The 22015-nt window shown below is 40.7% G+C and overlaps 1 protein-coding gene across 2 annotated transcripts in view; it reads left to right on the top strand.

Annotated features, from left to right (window-relative positions):
* The window catches only part of LOC107517402 (protein shisa-6), a 597831-nt gene that overhangs the window by 23092 nt on the left and 552724 nt on the right, over positions 1-22015 (top strand). The window lies entirely within an intron of this gene.

Genomic DNA, 22015 nt, shown 5'->3' with positions numbered 1-22015 from the left:
TTTCTATTGTCCCCTTTTCATGGAAGGAACAGAAAGGTTTAGTAATGTTCCCAAGGACACAGCATTGTAAGGATGAAAGCCAGGATTAAAACTGAGGCATAAAGGTAACAACCAGCAGAACTAAACAACCCTAATATCCTAACCCAGTGGGGGACATGAATCCCAAGTATGAGAGTGGACAGTATTCTTACAAGTACAAATGGGGTAGTTATTTCTCATTGTGACCATTACCAGACAGCCTAGTGCTGGCCCCAGTCTCTGATTCAGCTTCTGTTTTGATACTTGAATCTGAAATCTTCCCATTCATTACCTTTTTCAAAGAATAGGCTGTAATAATTTCCGAACTAAACCTGCAATAAGGATATGCAACCCCTAGGTGACAGTGAACATGCTGCCAAGATCAAATTTATTTTCTATTCATTCTTGAATTTTCTTAAATTTATTAAATCAGAAATCACAAACTTGACTTAAGGTAATAGAGTTAAGTCTTTAGAGAATTTGATAAAAGTTGAGGACATTCTTAGAAAAATATACATATATGTGAATACATATGTATTCATCCAACATTTTGCATAGGATTTAAGAGGATTCATAGACTCTTCCATAGTTGAGATCCATGATTTAAAAGTAGAGGAGACACCCCTTTTTTCAAAAAGTCTAAGATACATTTTAGCCTTAATATCATAAATGCTTAAAATATAAGTGGTGGAAGGGATCTTGGCAAAAACATCTGGGCCGGTAGTTATCTACCCAGCTGTATATTAGAATCACCTGGTGAGCAGTTAAAAGTGCAGGTGTCTAGACCCCATAAATTAACCAGAATTTGGAGGGATGCGTCACTATTTTTTAAAAACCTCCCCAAGGAGATTTTAACATGTGACAGAGTGAAGAACCGCTGGTCCAGATAGACTCTTTAATTTTATGAATGAAGACACCGAAAGACTATTCCAGTGGTTCTCAAATTTGGTTGCACACTGGAATCACCTGGGGAGGTTTAAAAATTAAGGGTACTTTGGCCCCAATCCTCAGAGATTGTGATTTAATTGATGTAAGGGTGTGGCCTAAGCATGGAAAGGTATGTTTAGAGCTTCCCAGGTGATTCTAATATGAAGCAAAGTTTGAGAATCATTAGGCTATGGAAATTGCATAAAAGCACCTTTATAACTAATTTTTATGATCATGATCATTGATCACTGTTGAATTGAAACTTAGTATTTCAACCATCTTTGAGTAGGTAATTTTTGTTTCCCCAAAGATTCGTGGTTTGAAGTCAGGCTTATCCAGAACCTTGTCTGCAATTGTGGAAATTCTGGTCACCTGGTATCCAGAGCGCCCCTGGGAATTTACCTTTACCCCTCTCTGCTCCAATTTTCTCTGTCTCATTAATAAGCCAGCTAGTTTCCAGCCACAGAATCTGGATTGATTAAGTAGACAGTCTTGATTTGCCCTTAGTGACTTTCACTGGACAGGAAGATTTGTCATATCCTCTAGTTTCTAGTTCATCCTTTCTTCTAGTGATCTGAGAAAGAAATGAAGCTAATATACTTCACTCCTATATTTGAAGAAATCCTTTCTTGTATTTTTCACATTGAAACTCTTCACTTTGCTTTTAGAGGTGGGAATTTTTTTTCTGGACCAGAAAGCACTTAAATTTTAAAAGCAATTTCGTAACAACCCACAACATCCATAGCTTATAATGGACACAACTGCTTTTTCAAATAGCTGATATCCTTTGACACAAAATATTGCTGTTTGAGCAGAATTTAATTAGAATTTTGCCTGCGTTCAAAGTGGGGAATGACTGTGATTTTTCATTCATCAAATCAAAGCACTGATCATAAGAGTGTGGTGGCAAGAGTATTTTAGGGGGATATCCAGAAATAGCAGGGGGCATCACAGAATATGAGTAGTTTTGCTACTCAAAAGGTTGTCCGTGGATTTGCCTCATCAGCATCATCTGGGAGTTTGTGAGAAATGCAGAATCTCAGACTCCACCTCACCTGCTGAATGAGAACCTACATTTTAATGAATCACTTAGCAAATAAAGTTTGAGAAGCACTGGAAAACATGGGTTATAAAATATATTTCTTCAGTTTGTTTTCTGGCCCTAACCATTACTATATATGTGACCTCAGGAGAGTTTCGTTGGCTTTCTGAGTATTTTTATCTGCCCTTGAGGTTAATAGTACCTGCGTTACGTTTTAAGAACGTAATGAGTTAAACCAATTAGAGCACTTAAAACAGGTGTTTGCATGTGGCAAACACTTAGTGTTTAGCCATGACTGGGCTAAGGGAGTATATTTACCACTCACAGCAAATGAATCAAAACTGAGAAAAGCAAAGGAACTAGTTTCCTTTGACCAGATGGGGTCTGTGTGGGTGTGTCTGAAATGAAAGATCCTGGACCCAGGCCTTCCTGTGCTTGGCCCCTGTCTTTGCTGCATACTTTGAGGATGAAAGTGCTTTGTAGAGCTTTGTTGGGGTCTTGGATGTTGAAAGCACATGCTTGGCTGGTTTAGGAAGTGAAATGAGGGTCCTGCCTTAATAATAAAAACAATGATACCGTGAGTGGCACAAGTACCATTTATGGAGCACCTACTGTGTACTGAATACTCTGTTAGGGATTTTATTTATGATAGAGAGTGGTTCCTGTGATATATCTTAGGGATAGGGGCTCCTATTCTTGCAATACAGAAAACTCCTCTTTCCTTCAATAAGAGATATTTATCCTAACTCTTCCAGAAGTATCTTTCTAACTCTAAAGGGAGCTTCAAAATGGATTGTCACTTTGGATGTAGAAAATCAGCAAAGCCCACTCTATCTTCAACATTTCAAATCTGGCTCGCTCTAGACCCTCACTACTCAAAGTGTGGCCCATGGGACAGCAGTGACTGCATCCCATTGGAACTTGTAAGAAATGCGGAATCTTAGGCTTTTCCCCAAAGCTGCTGAATCAGAATCTGCATTTTAACAAGATCTTTAGACAATTTGTGTGTACATTAAACTTGAAGAAGACCCCTTTAGCACAGTGGTCCTCAGCCCTAGTCACACACTGGAATTTTATAGACAATTCTGAAAATACTAACAACTGGCCCTCACCCCAGATATTCTGATTTTATTGGTCTGGGGTAGAACCTGGGCATTGGTATTTTTCAAAAATTTTCCTCAACCAGAGCTGAGAGGGAGACTGTCAAGTAAGGAAAACATCTTGAAAACCGTGGAACTTGTGTTCACATTAAGATGCACAGGATGGAGTCTGGTCGGTGTAGGTCAGTGGGCTGTAGGATTAAGTCCTCTCCATGGCAGGTGGGCAGAAGGGAATGGAAGACCCAGGCTCATCTCAGGGAGGGGGTCAGTCTGAAGCTATGAATGGGGACACCTGGGCAGCAGCAGGCATAACCAGAAATATCAAATTGATCAGAGAGCCAAGCAGAGCTAGGTTTCAGGAAATGTTCCATATCTGGAGTTTCAGGTCCCTTTAGCCCAGGTTCTCAGAGGCCTTCAGTGGACTTGTTTGGTGTTCATGGATGAGAGTAGAAACCTGGCATGTTCACCTGCCCTGACTCACAGCTAGGAAAGAGTGGGGTACCTGTCTTTCATAGTATCAATGGCATCATTTATTGGGTTTCCAGAGTTTTGATATCTACCTTCCCATTATCAAGAATGGCATCAGCTGGAGGAAATAAATATTTATGCCTCAGCTACACACCACTGTGAGTTGTATAAATGAGCAGTCAGTCACCCTTCTTCTTGTCAGAGCTGTACACTTTAATGGCAGACTAAGGGAGCCAGAAGACATGATTCTTTAAGCTTTGTGAAGACCAAGAATAAAGGGTGGACAGCTGACACAGGGGTGCTCTGTCACAGCCCTGCATGACCTAGTCCCTCGGTGCTCCCTAACCTGAGAGTATTGCATTCTGTGTCTCTCACTGGAATCCAGACACCCTGTCTGTCTTCATGCCATGCATGTTCTTGCCTCAGGATATTTTCCTCCTGTTTGGTGGCTGGAAACTTTTCAGCACCAGATGTTCATGCTGTGAGATTTGATGCACAGATAGTACCACCTTTCCTAACCTCATTTGCTCCTGTTTGTCCTCTGCTTTATTTTCTTCAGAGCACTTACACCATCTAACATGGTATATTTGCTGGTTTGTTGCTTCATTGTCTTTGTCCCTATAAGAATGTAAGCTCTGTGCAGGCAAGGGTTTTGTTATTTTTGTTTTTATTCACTGTGATATCTTGGGCCTAAGAACATTGCCTGGAAGATCATCATAGTATCTCAATGACTATTTATTCAGGGAATGAATGAATGAGGACACTGTACTTTACATGGATGAATGTAAGAGTTAACATATAGGTATTAGTTAGAGCTGCATGCTGAAGAGCTCCCATCCAAGCTGTATGCCCTTTCTGTAAAAGTTAAGTGTAGAACCAGTCACCTTGACAGCCCAGTGGGCTACTCATCAGTGGTGAGCTGAACTGGAGGCCCAGATTTTCAGTGTCCAGGATTCTCACCAAACCCAGTGCCCCTTCCCTCTTGTCTGGGCTGACCCACAACTCCAGGGCCCAGCACGGCCAAAGGTTAGGATCTTCACTTCCCTGGCTGGGCTCAGGCTGGAACTCCAGAGGCCCTGACTATTATGCTTACTCTTTCAAGAAAGACTCCTCTATAGTGGTTATGGAAGCCCAGGCAGCTCAGATTCCCTATTCCTAGGGGTAGGTGTAGGGCTACAGGTGAAGCCAGAAGATCTGGGCCATACGCCTGAACTTCGAGAAACTTCTAGTTGACCCTAATGGGGGTGGGAGGTGGGGTGGGGGAATAGGTCCATCTTATTCTAGAAGGAGCTGAAATTGATAGCCTCATAGAAGTTTGGAGCTTTAAGGGGATGGTGAGATCAGCAGACCTGACCTGTACTTGGCCTTTGAGGAAACTGAAGCACACAAAGGTCGCCTCAGTGACAGATGTTAGTGCCAGGCCTCAGCATCCAGGCTCCTGTTGGAGTTGAAAATATGGTCTGTGTGCAGCTAGGCAGACCTAGGTGTGAATCCTGGATTCCCTCTTATAAGTTTTAGGACTCAGTCTTATCTCACTTCAATTCCGTGTCTGTAAAGTGGGAATAATTAGCACCCTCCTCAGAGAGCCATTGAAAGAGTTGAATGAAATAATCCATGCATTTTAAGGGCTTGGCACTGGCTTGGCTCAGAGTTCATCTTCAGTAGTTAAGAGCATCATCTATGTTAGCACCTGCATCTTCTCCATCTTTCTCTACCTATTCTTTCCCCCTTTTCATTTTTCCTGTTAACTCCCACTGCTTCCTTCTGCCTACATTCCTTTTCAGTTTCCTTGATTATATCGATCCATCCCTTATTTTTGGAGTCTTCAGCAGTGACTGGTTCTCAGCTCCTCTGTTAAAACATGTACTAACTTAGCCTACAGTGGTCTACTCTTTTACTGTTTCTTACCACTTTCTTGGCCACCCTCTATCGCTTCCAAGTTTTCTATTGGCAATAATTTCTTTCTAAATCCATACCTATTGTTTGGGCAGTGTCCCAGCAGGCTGTTATTGGCCTTTCCTGAGTGGAGTCACCTTACTCTTTCCCTAGATGTTAGATTATCCTCAGTCCCTTAATACCATGCTTTTTTTTCTTGCAGCCATTGTCCTATAGGCCTGGAGCTGACCTGGGGTGAACCAAAGACTGAACACAGCAGCCACATGAGGCAGCCACTCTGACTGTTGGCTCCTTACAGGGTACAAAAAACCTGGAATGTTCACTGAGTCAAGGCTGGTGGAAGAGAAAATGTATCACTGATCCTTGATGACAGGGACAGTGTTAATTGATGCTTAGAGTTAATATGGAGTACCAGGCACCACTCTATGTGCTTCACCATATTATGTCAGTTAATCAGCACAACTCTATGAGGTAGTGTCATAGTTATCCTTATTTTACAGGTGAAAAAATTGAGGACAGGAAGATTGAAGACCTTGCCCCAAAGTCATATACATATAGTCATTGGTAGAGAGAGGATTCCAACCCAAGCCGAGGCTAAAGCACTGTGCTATTGAGCTTCTTTTCTCTTATTGGTTCCTTATACTTCATTTCATGTTAAACATAGACAACAGGATATTATTCATGTCAGCTTCACAAAGAGTCTGTCATTACATTCGACCCAAGCTTCAGACATGGAAGCATTTACTCTTCGAAGCATCTAAAACTGATTTTTGTCTCACTGTTTTTAAAAGACAGGGTAATTAGGCTAAAATACACTACATATCACTCTGTCTTCCCAAATAGTTTACAATGAGCTTATCATGGGCCCTATGCTGTGCTGGGTCATGGGGGTCCATAAATGAAGCCTTGTCAACCCTGACCCCCTGATAAAGTGTTGACAGGCATGTGGACATCCTCACATAGGCAATGAATGGTGCAAGGGCAAAGGAGTGGGAAACCCACAGAGACCAAGATGCTTCTTGAGTAGGCCTTGAAAAATGCCCAGGAATTCAACAGGCTGAAAAAGGTGGGCGGTGGTATGTGAAGAAGGGGCAGGCAACCTGCCCAAATCACAAGGATAGTAAAAAAGTCTGGAAGGAAAAGTTTTTGAAAGGGATGCTCTCTGGGGTTTTAATGTGTGTGGGGGTGAAGCCCCTTTATATTGAAGAGATCTGTGGGTTCCCAGGTCTTATGGGTTACTACTGTTTCCTCCCTGGGGTTCATGCAGTCAGCACATTCCTCGGCATATCCACTCCCCGCTTTTAGTCAAGGCTTTAATCTAGACTGAGCATGCAGACAACCAAGCTTATTAAGCTTGCACGGTAAGTAAGAATCCATAGATCTTGACCATCTTTTCGATGGAGGGACCTGCATTTTACCAATCCTTTTACATCAGTTTTGGTTATTTCAATATTTTCTTTTCTTGTTTCCATCTGATTTTGGGAACATTTCATTTGAGTGATTTCTGGATAATGAGACCTTTACATGGCCTATTGTAGAGCCATTCCCCATGTATATTCTTGTTTTCATCTGTTTTAGCATGATACTGAATCCTTTCTATGATATTCCATCACTTGGTTCATCCATTCCTTCAACTAAGGATTTAAGGACATTTAGATGGTGGTTAACAGTATGGACTATGGAGCAAGATTGTCATGGTGTAAATTCGGACTTTACCTTGATTTCCCCCTTCTTTAAAATGGGGCTAATGATGGTTATCTCCCTTCTCGGACTACTGTGGTGGTTAAATAAGTTTTAATGTAAAGCAGTCAGAGAAACAACTGACACTGGGAAACACTATTTTAAATATGCATCATCTCATATGTTGGTCATTAGGCCACCTGTGGCTATTGAGTGCTTGAAATGTTTTAGAGTCTTGCAAAGAGTTGGTATAAAAAAAGAATGTAAAATAGTTTCATAATTTTTTTATATTTATTACAAGTTGAAATGATAATATTTTGGGTATACTGGGTTAAACAGAGTTTGTTAGTAAAATTAGTTTCAGCTGTTTTTATTTTTTAATGCAATTACTAAAAAATGTAAAATTACGTGGCTCACATCTGTGATCTGCATAATATTTACATTAAACAGAACTGATTTCAATGTTAGCAATATCGAATGTCTACTTGAGTTCAAGTCTGAGTCCTGAACAAAACAAATTATCTCCCTTTACAGAGCTTACATTGTATTGGAGGAAACATCAGGTAAACAAATAAATAGATTCAGAGAGTGCTAGAAACTTGGGACACAATCAGGCAGGTGATGTGTGAGAGGAACACTGGGGAGAAGGAGTCATTTTTGACAGTATGGTCTTAATAAGTGACATTTGAGCTGGCACCTGACTGACGAGAGGGAGCCAACCATGGGGAGATCTGGGAGAAGAACATTCTAGATGGAGGAAATAGCAAGTGCAAAGGCCCTGAGGCAGGAACAAACGTGGCATGTCCAAAGAAAAGCAAGGAGACAGGGCTGTCAAGTGGTAAATGAAAGAGTGGGTGGTGCATGATGAGAACAAAGGGATAGACATAAGTCAGTCATGTAGGGTCTTGGAGGCCACAGTAAGGAGTGTGGATTTTATTTAACTGTTAGGATCTGATTTCTATTTTAATAAGATTACCCTGGTTACCAAGTAGTGGAAATGGGCTCTGTTGAGAAGCAGGGTAACCAGTTATCATTTCTAATAGCAACTCGTGTTAATAAGAAAAATTTCTCTAGCTTCCTCTTCCACAAGAATAGGCCCTAAAGGACAAGATGATACAGTGATAGTTTGTGGATTTCAGAATCAGACAAAAAAGAAGGTCCAGATCCCAGCTCAGCTTGGATAGGGTGATAGACCTGAGTCCAGAGCTCTTCAACAGGGTTTGACACTTTTTCGGAAAAGGGCCAGATTGTAAATGTTTTAGGCTCTGTGGCCATAAGGTCTCCCTTGCAACTACTCATTTGTGCCATTGAATTGCAAAAGCATCCACAGTAATACGTAAATGAATGGGCACAGCTGTGTTCCTATAAAGCCTTATTTACAATAATAGTCCTTTGGCAGAATTTGGCCCATGTGCTCTGGGTTGTCAACTCCTATTCTTAACCTCTTTCTGAAAGCCACAGGCACCTTCCAGGTGACATTTACTTCCATGTGACACGTGAATAGGGACACATCCCTCCCAGGGTAGTGTAGAAGAGTCAATGGCCAATGGATAGCCATGAGCCCAGGAGGTGCTCTTTAAATGTTAGGTCCTTTTTCCCTCCTCCTTTTCCTGTAGCTCTGGCCAGGGTGTTGCTGGATCCTGATTTTACAGCCAGTGGAATGGGGCCTAATGAGGGTTGATGAATTAACCACATCACAGTGGAGACCAGGTTCTATAGCTCAGACCTTATTGGTGGCTTTATCTGTCCCTGGGTAATGTTGTAGAAAGTGTGCTTATTACATTTAAAAGTGACACATCACTAGGAAAGTTGGCCAGTACCCCCTGAATGATGACAGACTCAGGGTTCACAATGTCCCCATGGGTGTGGACACCCCAAGATTACATTGAACAAGACCACTTCTCATCGTTCCTCTTGTATCTGCGATCCCATTTATTCCCAGTCATCAGATACGTTGCCCCCTTGATCTACACCCCTCCCTTCCTTCAATGTGTGCTCTGTTCCTTAGTCATATAAGTGTGCTCTGCTCCCCACATAGCATAAATGGACAGTCCTCCCTCCTTTTCATCACCCCTTCCCCTTCCCCCACCTGTCTTCTCTCCCTGACAGCTGAACTTTGCAAAACAGTTGTTTACACTTGCTGCCTTCCTCCCTCCCTCCTGCTCTTCAGCCTCCTGATGACTGGCTTCTATCCCCTCTGCTACTAGGCTCTGTAGCCTTCTTCATACAGTTTAGGGGTTCAAGAAGCAGGCTTCCACTTGGCTCTGTAGTCAGGAGATAGATTCCATCTCTTCCTCTATTGAAGTTAAAGCTTAAACCACCTTAGCCTACTCAGTTCCTGGAGGCATGTTCTCTCTGTCCACTAGTCTTACCTATTCCTCTTTATCTCACAGATCTCAGCTTAGCTCTTCCCTCTACTCCTTGGCTTGGTCAACCCCTTCCTTGAGTGCCAATGGCTACCGGGCTCCCTGTCAGTACAGAGTCAGTGAAGTGGGTGGAAAGTGTGGGCTCCAGCTTAGAACCCAGCTCTACGTCTTCCTAGCCAAAGGGGCTTGACCAAATTTCTTAACCTCTCTGTGCCTCAGTTCCTCGTCTATAGGTCAGAATAATGATATCTCCCCATGTGTTGTAGCCTTTTTGCAATCTAGTCTTCCTAAGGCATGTCTGGTGTCGGCCCAGCTCAACTCTTTCTGTTGCCTGGTTTAGGGCTTGGCACACACGAGCCATAAAGTGAATAGCATGTTAAAAATTCTGCACAATATACAGCCAGAAAGGGGGATAATCTGGGCTCTGAATGCTGGTAGTCAGAGCCCCAGCCCTGAAGTCAAACTGACCAGAGGTACAGACAGAACACCGGGAGCCCCCTGCAGCTATATATGAAGTCTGTACTGTGCCTTTGGGTCTGTATCTCCTTTTGGTTGCCTCGTGCGTGGACTTAGGACTTTAGGAATGACATCAGAGCAGGCTGATGTTTGCTCAGCCTAAGGGCTGTTGTTTTTATGATGTGAACCTTCAGCTCCAAGACAGACCACCTTGCTATGAACTGACCCACTTACTCCAGGAAGTGTTAAAGTAGGGTGGGGGAGTCACTGGGCATTTTCAGCTTGGTAGGGGGCTGCTATCTTAGCAAGTTTTAGAGTTCTCCATTTCTGAGAATATACTAGGAATAGTAGCTGGCATTTGTTGAGGGCTGACTGCTCAGAACTTTCTTCTGTGAGCCTTCTTACTCGCCCAGCAGACATTGGCCTTCAGGGACACAAAGTAGGGAGTCCCTACCTGGGTATGTGGCTTGTTCGTGCCAGGGTGTGGGTATAACCCAGGCTGCCAGATCCTGAGCACACTTTCATAGGGGCTACACCAACTTGTCTTTCTCTTGGGATTCTGTGATCCTCGGGGTCAAAGCACTGATTTGCCAAGTCATTGTTCCATTCCCAAAGCCAGGCTTGTCATAAGGGGAAGAGTTAATTCTCACATCACAATTTAATCTCATTGAGAAAGTGAGTTCAAGATCCTGTATTTTGATACTTGAGATGGGAGGATGGCTTTTCCCAGCACAGGATTGCCAGAAGAAGGGATATGCCCAGACACAGAGCCTTCCAGAAGCCAGAGGATCTGCCTTCACCCTGGCCAGACCACCTGTGCCTGAGGTGTTCTTTCTACCCTGCCTGGGAGCTGCAATGGCTTGGTCAGCTTGGCCAGAGTGGAACTGCCTGCCCCTCCTGCCAGGGAGGCAGCCCGAGTGGGGGGCAGATGGAGCCTGATCTCACCATATGTCTGGGGAAGAAGGGAGAGTCACTGAGCTGGGCCACTAATTACCCACCATACCCAGGAAGCAGGAGGATTTAGAATATGTCTTGGCTGTCACGAAAATGAGGTGCAGGGGAGAGGGAAAGCCTAAGAACTGCGGACAGGGTTAGAATTCATAATTACCTTGGTGAGTTGGCAAAACAGAGGGACCAACAGAGCATGGTGCAGCAAGGACAAGAGCAAGAGGGCATTGGGCAAGGAAAACAAATAGCTGCAGGACTCAAGAGAGAGTGGCGACATGGCCCAGGCCCGCAGGGTTGCAAAGGGTAAGAACTTGCAGGGTGAGGAGGTGCCCAGCCCCTATCTGAGTGGGCGTTTTTCCCCAGGGATCTCCAGAGCCATTGCTACAGAGTAAAGGCTATTTAGGAGCCAAAGATGGAGGAGGAGGAGGTATTGAGCCATTCACAGCTAGATGTGAAGCACCCACTATGTGCTGAGGACTCCATTAGGTTCTAAGGGAATGAGGTGATACATAAGACACAGTCCCAGACTTGGAAGCTTAAGCCCAGGAGCAAAAAGACAAAACTATACAATAAGAGGATAATCAGCCATATAGATCCCCACTAGCATTATAGGCCATATGCTCAGAAGGTTCAGAGGAAGGCTGCTCTGGTTAGAGTGGACATCATCACTGAGTTCCTTGAAGGTTGGGTAGGATTAAATGAGTGAGGAGGTGGATGGAAGGTATTCCTGGCTGGTGAACTTGGGTCAACAAGATCCTAGAAAGCAGGGATACTTAAAGTACCAGAGGTTTGCAAAGGGGAGCACTGATCAATTCCTTTGGAAAGGTTGGTTGTGGTTTTTCTGTAAACAAACAGTAGTGATTAAAAAACAGAGGAGAAGGCAAGAAGGAACTGGAACTCTGCATCCTGTTGGAGAAGGCTATTGAGCAGGGGACTTATTTTTCTTTTCTTTAAACATTAAGGCTGTGGCCCTAGGGGGCAGGAGGGATGTAGGAAGTGGAGAGGATACCTACTGTAGGGGTGCCACATGGCTCATTTGGGCTAATAGTGGGAATGGGGCAAGGTTGGACACTGCAGAGGGGCTTGGAAAGGAGGCTTGTGAGGGTCTAATGTGGAGGAGACATAAGGGCCACAGCCCATTAACAGTACTTTGGGAAGAAGGAAAGGGAGAGGTCAGAGTAGGACTCAAGATACATTGATCCCTTCTTTCATACAAAAACAATTTTGATCCTTTACTGGGTATCAGGCACTGGGGATACGAGTGTGAACAAGACACAGTTCCTAGTCTCATGGTGCTACATTCAGTTAGAGGAGACAGAAAATAAACCCATAAACATACAACATAAAATCAAGTAATGATAGATGCTTGAAAGAAATTTAAGAGCAGTGAAGCGAAGTAGAAAGTGATAGGAAGTGGTAGGAAGAAGCCTGATTTGAAAAAGGGACCTGAATTACTGGTTGAATTACTGAAACAGAGATGAAATAACTGAGAGAATGAGCCACGTGTGGCTGTATATGTGCAGGGCGTAGGTGAGATCCTGCCTGGTGTGTTTGAGGAATAAGAAGACCAGATTTCCGGGAGTGGAGAGAGCCAGGGTAGAGACATGGCAGTGGATGAAGGTCAAAGAGGTGGGGCCTTGTGGGCCATGGTAGGGTCTTGAGTTTAATTCTAGGTGTGATGGGACCTATTATGAGGTTTGCAGCAGAGAAATGATATAATCTAACTTGTATTTTACATAATTACTCTGACTATCATGTTGAGAATAGACTCCCAAAGGGCAAAGTTGGAGGAAAGGGGGTGGTGGAAGGAGGTGGAAGCTATCACAACATCCAGGTGATGGGAGAGAGATGGAGGCTTGGGCTACGATAGTGGTCATGGAGGACATAAGAAAGACTCAGCCTTAGGGTGTATCTATTTATTATTATCTTCTTCTTTTGAATAATTTTAAACCAATGAAAAATTTTCAAATTAAAATGATACAGTGAACACCAGCATGCCCTTTACCAGTTGTTAAAATTTGCCTTTCTCTGTATTCCTCTTCCTTCTCATTATCATCATTGCATTATCATCATTACCATCACCATCATCATTATCATCATCATCACTATCGCCATTACCATCATCAACACTATTGCCATAATCACCATCATCAATCATCATCATTACTGTCACCACCATCATCACCACCATCATCATCACCAATATCATCACCATCACTGTCTCCATCATCACCATCACCATCACCATCACCATCATCACCATCATTATCACTGCCATTGTCATAGTCATCGTCCTCATCATTCATCATCATCATCTTCATCCATCATAACTGAACTATGTGAGAGTAAGTTGCCGATACCATGATATCATGATTCTTCACTCCTAATTACACCATCATGTATCTTCTAAATTCAAGGATATTATTTTACATAGCCATGAAACAATTGCTAGATTTATGAAATTCATGTGCCTACTGGGAAGAGAATGCAATGCATTTAGGTTATTCAGGAGTTTTACAAGATGCAACAAAGCCAATTTTTCCTAAATAGAACACTTGTGGATATTTTGCCAGAACTATCTAGAAAGTATGTCGATGTGAACATTGCCTAACCATTTAACCCTGCAAGGAGGTAGGAATACTCTTGTCTCTATAAGGACCCTTGAGCGGGTAGGGAAGACAGCTAGCCAGCAGCTGGGCAAATGTCCACAGTTACCCTCCCCTGCTTCTTAATTCTGATCTGTATTCAAGCTACATATTTCCCTTTGTGTGTGTTTAGCTTAGGGATTTATCACTGTGGCTTAGGTCTGTGATGAAATAGATAAGCCTGCACTTTAATAAATGTGGCATTTTTTTCCCCTGTAAGAATTAGATTAAAGGAAATGGGGTCTCAGAGGAGGCCGGACAGGGCAGGCAGGTAGAGTTGAGTGGCTGGGGTAGTGAGAAGACACTGCTAGCCAAATGGCTTTGGGAAATGGAACTCTGAGTGCAGTTTGGGGTCATTTGACAGGGAGGTGGTAGGACATCCCTGTGACAGAGAAACAGCCTGGTTTTCCATGGAAAGAAGCTAAAGCAGCAAAGTCTTAGGCTTGCTATTGAATCTTCCCTTGAGTGAGCAGTTTGGGCCCCAACTTGACTCCTCCTTCTGGTGCAGCTGTCTACACTTCCTGGAATCCTTGGAAAGAATGTGAGTGTTGTGAGTTCAGGGGCTGCAGGCCTCTATCAGCCCATGGGTTCATTCCAGGACCACCAGAGGAGAGGAAGGAGTGGGTGAGCTGTGTGACCTTGAGCAAAGACATTGCTTAAATTCTCTGGACCTCTGCTTTTCTTTTTAAGAGAATACTAATATCTACTTGTAGGATCCTTGTGGAGGTAAGAGACAATAAATATGACCAACTAGCACAGTCATGGCACTTGATTGATGTGTAATACATGGTAAGCATTGATGTTATTATTATTGTTTAGATCAGTGTTATAATAATGTTAGACCGTTCCTTCCATGTCATTCAGGGCAAGGAACTGTATAGTCTCCTTTGGTCCATGGGAACCCACTTTCCTAAGAGGCAATTGGATAGGAATCTTGTAAAATTGGTAATGTGATTATCCTTATTGATGTTCCGAGAGGCTGACTGACTTGCTCAAGGTCACACAGCTTGTATGTGGCAGTGCCAAGAGTACTTATATGAGCTGATAAAAGGCAGGCCCTCTCAATAATCCCAGGAGGGCATTGTTTCCAGCCCTCTTGTTATTTTTCATTCATAGCCATAAGGTCACGGAGACCAAGAACAGCAGAGAACAGAGAGAGAGAGAAAGAGATGAGGCCAGGGCAATGACCTGTATTTTCAATTTTCATTAGCAGGCTCATGCTCTCAGGGCTGCTCGAGGCAAACACCTGGCTCCTTACATTTTCCTGTAAAAGAAGCTCACAGTGACTTTCAGAGTCATGAAGGTTTAGATGAGGCTGGCAAGCAACCTCCACCCTGTGGGCTAGTATGAGTCAGAGAGCTGGGTGGGCATGATGAACTTTGTTCTCTAAGGAGTGAGATGTTTTTCTATATAAACATTCTTAAATGGAAGCCACTGAAGGCACAAGCCTTGGTAGCATTTCTGTTTATATTGTTGCCACATAAAGCTTTGAGTAAGAACCTTTCAGCCCTCTTTTTTAAACTTTGGGGTGTATGATAGCTATGATTGAAATTTAGTACAGATAGATTGAAATTCATTAATCCACTATTCAGCCATTATTAATTGAGTACTGACTGTATTCTAGGCATTGTGGAATGAATGATGGGAGTCCATGCCCATGGAGAACTTACAGTCTGAGTAAATAAGACGTGTATAGATGAAGAGTTCCATAGCAGTAAAAGAGTTAAAAATCTATGCAAACTTATGATTAAAGAAATGTTCATGATGTTCTTTAGAAATAAGGTGCTGCACTTAGGCCTGTGGAGAGAGAGGTTGAAATACAGCATATGAACCAGCCTGAACTGAATGGTACACATGAGTTCTGTGTGGGCATTCATATAAATAAGAGCATGCTGCAAGTTCATTCATTCTCTTAGGCTTTGTGGAGTGTCTGCTGCATACCAGGCATTGTCCCAAAGACTAAAATGGTCAAGGAGGCGACATTAGAGGTGGTGGATATTGAATGTGACCTTGAAGGGTAGATAAGACTAGGGTGGTCAGAAAGTTGGAGAGGGATAAGCCAAGGTCATATTTGTGGTATACAACAAACTTTTAAAAAATAATGTTTTTATGAATTATTGTTTTGATTTTCTTTGAATAAATACCCAGAAGTACAATTGCTGAGTCAAAAGGTATGTTCATTTTTAATTTTTTGAGAAACCTCGAGACTGTTTTCCATAGTGGCTGTACCAATTTTCAATCCCACCAACAGTGTATAAGTGTTCCCTTTTCTCTACATCCTTGCCAACACTTGCTGTTCTTTGATTTATTGATGATAGCCATTCTTACAGGTGTGAGGTGATATTTCATTGTGGTTTTAATTTGCATTTCTCTCATGATTAGTGACCTTGAGCATCTTTTCATATGTCTATTGGCCATCTGTACTTCCTCTTTGGAGAATTATCTGTTCACATCTTCTGCCCATTTTTTAATTGGATTGTTTATGGTTTTTGTTGTTGTTGAGTTGTATGAGTTTTTTATATATTTTGGATCTTAACCCTTTATGAAATATAGCAAATATCTTCTATTCAGTTGGTTGTCTTTTTGTGTTGTTGATGTGCAAAAACTTTTAGATTTGATGTAGTCCCATTTGTTTATTTTTTTCTTTTGCTTCCCTTGCCCAAAGAGATATATCTGAAAAGAAATTACTGTTAGCAATATCAGAGAATTTACTGCCTATGTTTTCTTCTAGAAATTTTATGGTTTTGGGTCTTACATTTAAGTCTTTAATCTATTTTCAGTCTGTTCTTGTATATGGTGTAAGAAGGTAGTCCAGTTTTTTTTTTTTGCATGTATCTGTCCAATTTCCCAGCACCATTTATTGACGAAACTATCTTTACCTCATTGTATATTCTTACCTCCTTTGTCATATTTTAAGTGAGTGTATAGGCATGGATTTATTTCTAGTTCTCCATTTTATTCCATTGATCAATGGATCTATTTTTATGCCAGTACCATGCTGTTTTGATTACTGTAACCTTGTAGTATAGTTTGATAGCATTTTCAAAGATCTATGCACCCCTATGCTCATGGCAGCACAATTTATAATAGACAAGATATTGAAGCAACCTTAATGCCCATCAACAGATGATTGTATAAAGAAATTATGGTTCATATATACAATGGAATATTACTCAGCCATTAAAAAATGAAATACTGCCATTTATAATGACATGGATGGACCAAGAGGTTATATGCTGAGTGAAATAACTCGGAGAAAGATAAATACCATATGATTCCACTTATATGCAGAATCTAAGAAATAAAAACAAACTTATCAAAAATAGATTCATATATAGAGGACACTCTGGTGACAGCCAGAGGGGAGGGGAGTCGGGGTGGAGCTGGGAAAAAGGGGTGACTGATTAAAGAAGTACAAAGTAGTAGTTGATAGATGGTCACAGGGATGGGGAACACGGCATAGGGAATGCAGTTAGCATTAATGTAATGGCTAGGTGTAAAGCCAGGGGAGAAAAAGAACAATCAAGAGGATTGCTTTATAAACTATATAAATGTCTAACTAATGTACTGTATACTTGAAACTAATAATAAAATAACATTTTAAAAAATATTTAAAAATTTTAGAACAATTTAAAAACACTTTAAAGCCTTTCCTCATTTTTTTCACTCTCAGTCCCTTGCATATGCCCAAAAGCTGCTTCCCCAGCATTCTTTCTCACACAACAGCCCCAAACTCAGCCCACTGGCCTCTGTAGGTCTAACCCCTCTTTACTGTGTAAAAGAGCTCACACTGTCTTGCTCTTTGGAATTCTATTGTTCACCTATTACCCAGATTTTGAACTTTAGAGTAGAGTTCTAGAGTTGACTCATCTAGGCAGAAAGAAGATGGGGAAGGTGCAAGAGGGCAAATGATTGGACTAAACATAGTCTTGTTTATAACCATGAGCACCTCCCTGCTCACAACCCAAGGGGGCCCTTGTCAAGAGTAGGTGGGAGGAGATGCCTCTTCACTCAGACTCTGAGTCTTGCAAACTGGATATTAGATGGAGGCGTTCACTCTGACTTCCCCAAAAGCCACATTCCACATTCAGGTTTATAGAGTGATGAGAGAGCTCAACATAGGCTGATGTTAAAAAACAGTTCTGCTGTTTACATGTGATTTGCTCCAGTATAGTTTATTTGGTCTAGCAGAGTACAAAAATCACTGAACTTAGAAAAGAAGACATGGGTTTTTTTTTCCTAACTAAATATTTAGATTTTTCATTTTTTTTCATTTTCACTGACCTGATGAAAATGAAAACTTTAACCCCAACAACACATATGAGATACAAATATTGTCTCCGTCTTTCAAGGGAGGAAACCAAGACCAAGGAAGTTTAGTGATATGTTCAACCTGGGTCCTCCTCATCCAGGGTTCCACTCCACTGCTCTACCTCTGTTTCTCCCAATCAGAATTCACATGGCTCTGAGCAGATGCTATCCTACAACACCTTGATTCTTTGGTTTCTTAACTGAGCCCTCTCCCGCTATTCCCAATCATCTTCCACTCAGCTCAGGATACTGAACATGGTGCCATTTTACAAACATATGTGTCATTTTGCTGATATGAAATCAACAAAGGAAAAAATTCTGGAAAATATTCACCAAGTTTCAGGTTTCAGTGATACACATGTTCACACACACACACATGCACCTTAGAAGTAAATCTTCACAGACGAGGCTCTGCAGTTAGGTTATCTGTGTGTTCTAGTTTGATCTGAGAAACTGCAAATATGTTGTTAGGAGTCTGAGCTGGGATTTAATTTGCACATCCCATTTTGTGTGTCAGACAGATGGGGACAGAGGCTGGGAGGCAGTGTGTGGTTTTCGGGAGTCTCACTGTCATTTTCTTCCTTCCCTTCAGCTTGATGCAGATAACACTTCTTGGGTACAAGGGTGAGAGGTTTTATATATCCCACCATCTATCCAGTCCCTGAAAGGAGCAAATCTTCCCTTGTGGTTGGGAAAATATGTATCTAAAAACGAAAGGAGATCAGTTCTTTGAAATATAATGCTGTTGACACCTTTAAAAAATTAATCCGACTGACAGCTCAGGGACCTTTAGTTAAGGAATTAAATCAGTTTGCATAGTATACATTCAATGAGAGCTTAATTTGAGCAGGTACTAGTGAGACAGGGATCTCCATTTCCTTCGGGTATATATATATATAAAATAAACTGGCCAAGTTTGAGTTTGGGATGGCTGGAAAGTAGCTCTTGGGCACTTTTTAGACACTGGTGGCTGCAGTAACAACATTCAGAATGAGAGGGAAGGTGGTGCCAGTGGCCATGGCTGTGTGTGTGTCTATTTCACGTCAGGTAGAGGTAAGGCCCCATGTGGTAGATATGTACTTGAGCTTGAGCTGTGTCACTTACTGCCTCAGTAGGAATAAGTGTACCTCAGATAAGGCAGATGGAGTTCTCTGGTGATTACCTCCTCCATACCCCCACCTGCCTACACTACATGCCACAGACCAGGTAAAAAGGGGGAAAAGGGTACATGTGTGCATCCTTTTCTACTGAAGATTTAGGAAGAAGTGTAAAGAGCACAAATCTCTGTATCCTGAGCTTACACAAATCTGTGCCTTTGTTTTTGTTATTCTCCATACTAGTGATTCCCTTCTCTTCCTTGACCACATGTAGAATTCTTGTCACCCCCTAAGCCTTACTTGAAATGCCACCTCCTCTGGGAAGCCCTCTAGGCTACTTCTCTCTCTATTCACATCCCTTCTTCTCTTGCCTATACCCTTTGATTTATACCTCTAGTTAGCACTCCCATCCTGACTTTTATCAAAGTTATATGTCTGGATGTTGCTGGAACATATCCAAGGCAAATCATATCTGTCACTGTGAAAGAAATGTCACCAGTGAGGCAGAGAAGGATTTTCTTCCATGGGAGTCAGAGCTAACATCAGTTTCCCTTCAAAGGAACCAACACACAGTGCTGGACAGGCTGTTTCATTAGGTGAGATGTCTGTTCAAACCCCATAGGACTCCAGGACGTTTTGTCCAGGATCTCATAATTCGTTTACTTATTTAAATGACATGAATTCAGAACCTGTCAGATGCAGAACACTGCACGTAGCTTTGGAAGCAGGATTCAGGAGAAAGAATTTTAAACTGTTTATCAGAATGATGGAAAAGAAGAGGTGGTATCTTGAATGTCCGATATAAATATTTTAGTTTAAGTTTATTGATATGAAGAAGGAAGCCTCTTAATTAGTAGACATGACTATTCTATGCTCTTCATGGATGCAGCGCCTAATGATTTCTTACCCTTTTATTACTCAAGTAAAATATTTTCATCATAGAAAATGTGAAAATGCAGTGAATAAAAGAAAAAACAAACTATTGATAATCTTACTCATAAGCAGTGGTTTACATTTTGGTCTTTATTTGCATACATATCTGAACTTTTAAAATAGAATTCTACACAGTGTTTCAAGACCTGTTCTTTTCACTTAATATATTATAAACATGTTTACATATTAATATATATATAGAATATCATTTTAACAGCTTTTTTCCAACTGGAAAATTTCAAGCATATGTAAAAATAAAGAGAATTGCATATGTAATGAACCCTCATGTACATCATCCAGCTCCAAAAAATTGTCATCTCATAGCTAATTCTATTCATTCATAGCCTTTTGACTACCCACCCCAACACACACACACACACGCACACACACACACACACACACATCATTATTATCCTGATTATTATGAAGCAGATTTCACATATGACATCACCTGCGAATATTTAAGGATGAGTCTCTAAAAGAAAAGGAGTCTTTAAAAAAACCAACACATCTACAATATGATTACCTCATTTAAAGAAATTAACAGTACTTCCTTAATATCACCAAGTACCCAGCCAGTGACAAAATCTCCTTTTGTAGCTGCATAGGACATTTTTATTTTCATATGGCTGCAGCAGAATTTATTCAACTGCTGTTAAGTGTAGAAGATAGCACTCTTGTTTTTTGCTCTTGTAAATAATGCTGCAGTGAGTAACTTTGACAAAAAGTTTTGCGTACCTGTCTGTTTTCTAAGAATAAATTGCTCAAAGTTGCATTGCTGAGAACTTAAAGACCTTTTACTAAAATGTTAATTTATTTTTACAATTTGTTATACTCATTTTCATAATTCATGAACAGTACAGAAGACTTTCTACTTATTCTTGAAGTTTTATTTTTATTATTGTGTATAAATGTTAAAATTATTTTATCAAAATAAAAATACATTAGAACTAGTTTTTATTTATTATTGCATTTTATATAATAGATTATTTTAAAATTAATTTGTATTATAATACTGATAATTCCTGTCTGAGAACAAGCATTTTTTGTCCTTCAGTAAATTTAACAAATTTTATTGATATGAGTTTTCTACACTTTTAAAAGATTCTGTATCATATATAATTTTCATAATTGTGAATGAGATCACCATTTTTGCCTTTATCTTCTCTTTTTCCCCACCCCAAAGTAATTATTGCTGGTAAAAAGATTAATTTTTGTTTATTTCTTCTGTAATTCTCAACCTTATTGAAAATTCTTTTTAGATTCAGTGACTCTTATTGCAACTGATTTTCTTCATCTATATTCATATCACCTGGTATTAGTGATAATTTTGATGATTTTCAAATATTCTTACCTTTTATTTCTATTTCTTGTTCAATTGCACTGACTAGCACTCCAAAATAAGGTTAAATAATGAGGTATTTGACATCAGTGCTTCACTTCTAACTTGAGGGGAAATCGCTTTCTTCTCATTCATTTTTGTCTGATAGCACTTTGTAATTGATCTCAACTGAGGATTTAAAGGATTGTAAATACTGTAAAACATTTAACAGAGGACCTTTCAAGTAGTAAACATACAACAGATGTTTTTGTTACTATTATTTTTTTGTATTTTTAAACTTTTTATATTTTTTCAATTACAGTTGATATGATATATTAGTTTCAGGTATACAACACAGTGATTAGACATTTATAAAATTTATGAAGTGATCACCCTGATAAATCCAATACCTATCTGATATCATACATAATTGTTATAATACTACTGACTATATTCCCCATGCTGTACTCTATAGCCTCATGATTATTTTGTAACTACCAATTTGTACCACTTAATCCTCTCCTCTTCACGCATCCCCTCACCCTCAATCTGACCATCATCAAAATGCTGTCTGTATCTATGAACTTATTTGTGTTGTTTGTTTAGCCCATTCTCTAAATTCCACATATGACATTTGTCTTTCTCTGTCTGAAATACTCCACTCAGCACAATATCTTCTACGTTCATCCGTGTTGTTGCAAATAGCAAGATTTCATTCTTTTTTATGTCTGAGTTATATTTCATTTTTTATATATATGTATAATGGATTATATATGTATGTGTATGTAATGGATCATATACATATAT

Source organism: Rousettus aegyptiacus, unplaced genomic scaffold (genome assembly GCF_014176215.1).
Source record: "Rousettus aegyptiacus isolate mRouAeg1 unplaced genomic scaffold, mRouAeg1.p scaffold_m13_p_6, whole genome shotgun sequence".
Classification (NCBI taxonomy): Eukaryota; Metazoa; Chordata; class Mammalia; order Chiroptera; family Pteropodidae; genus Rousettus; species Rousettus aegyptiacus.
The sequence above is the reverse complement of the archived record's forward strand: the minus strand, read 5'-3'. Positions and strand labels throughout refer to the sequence as shown.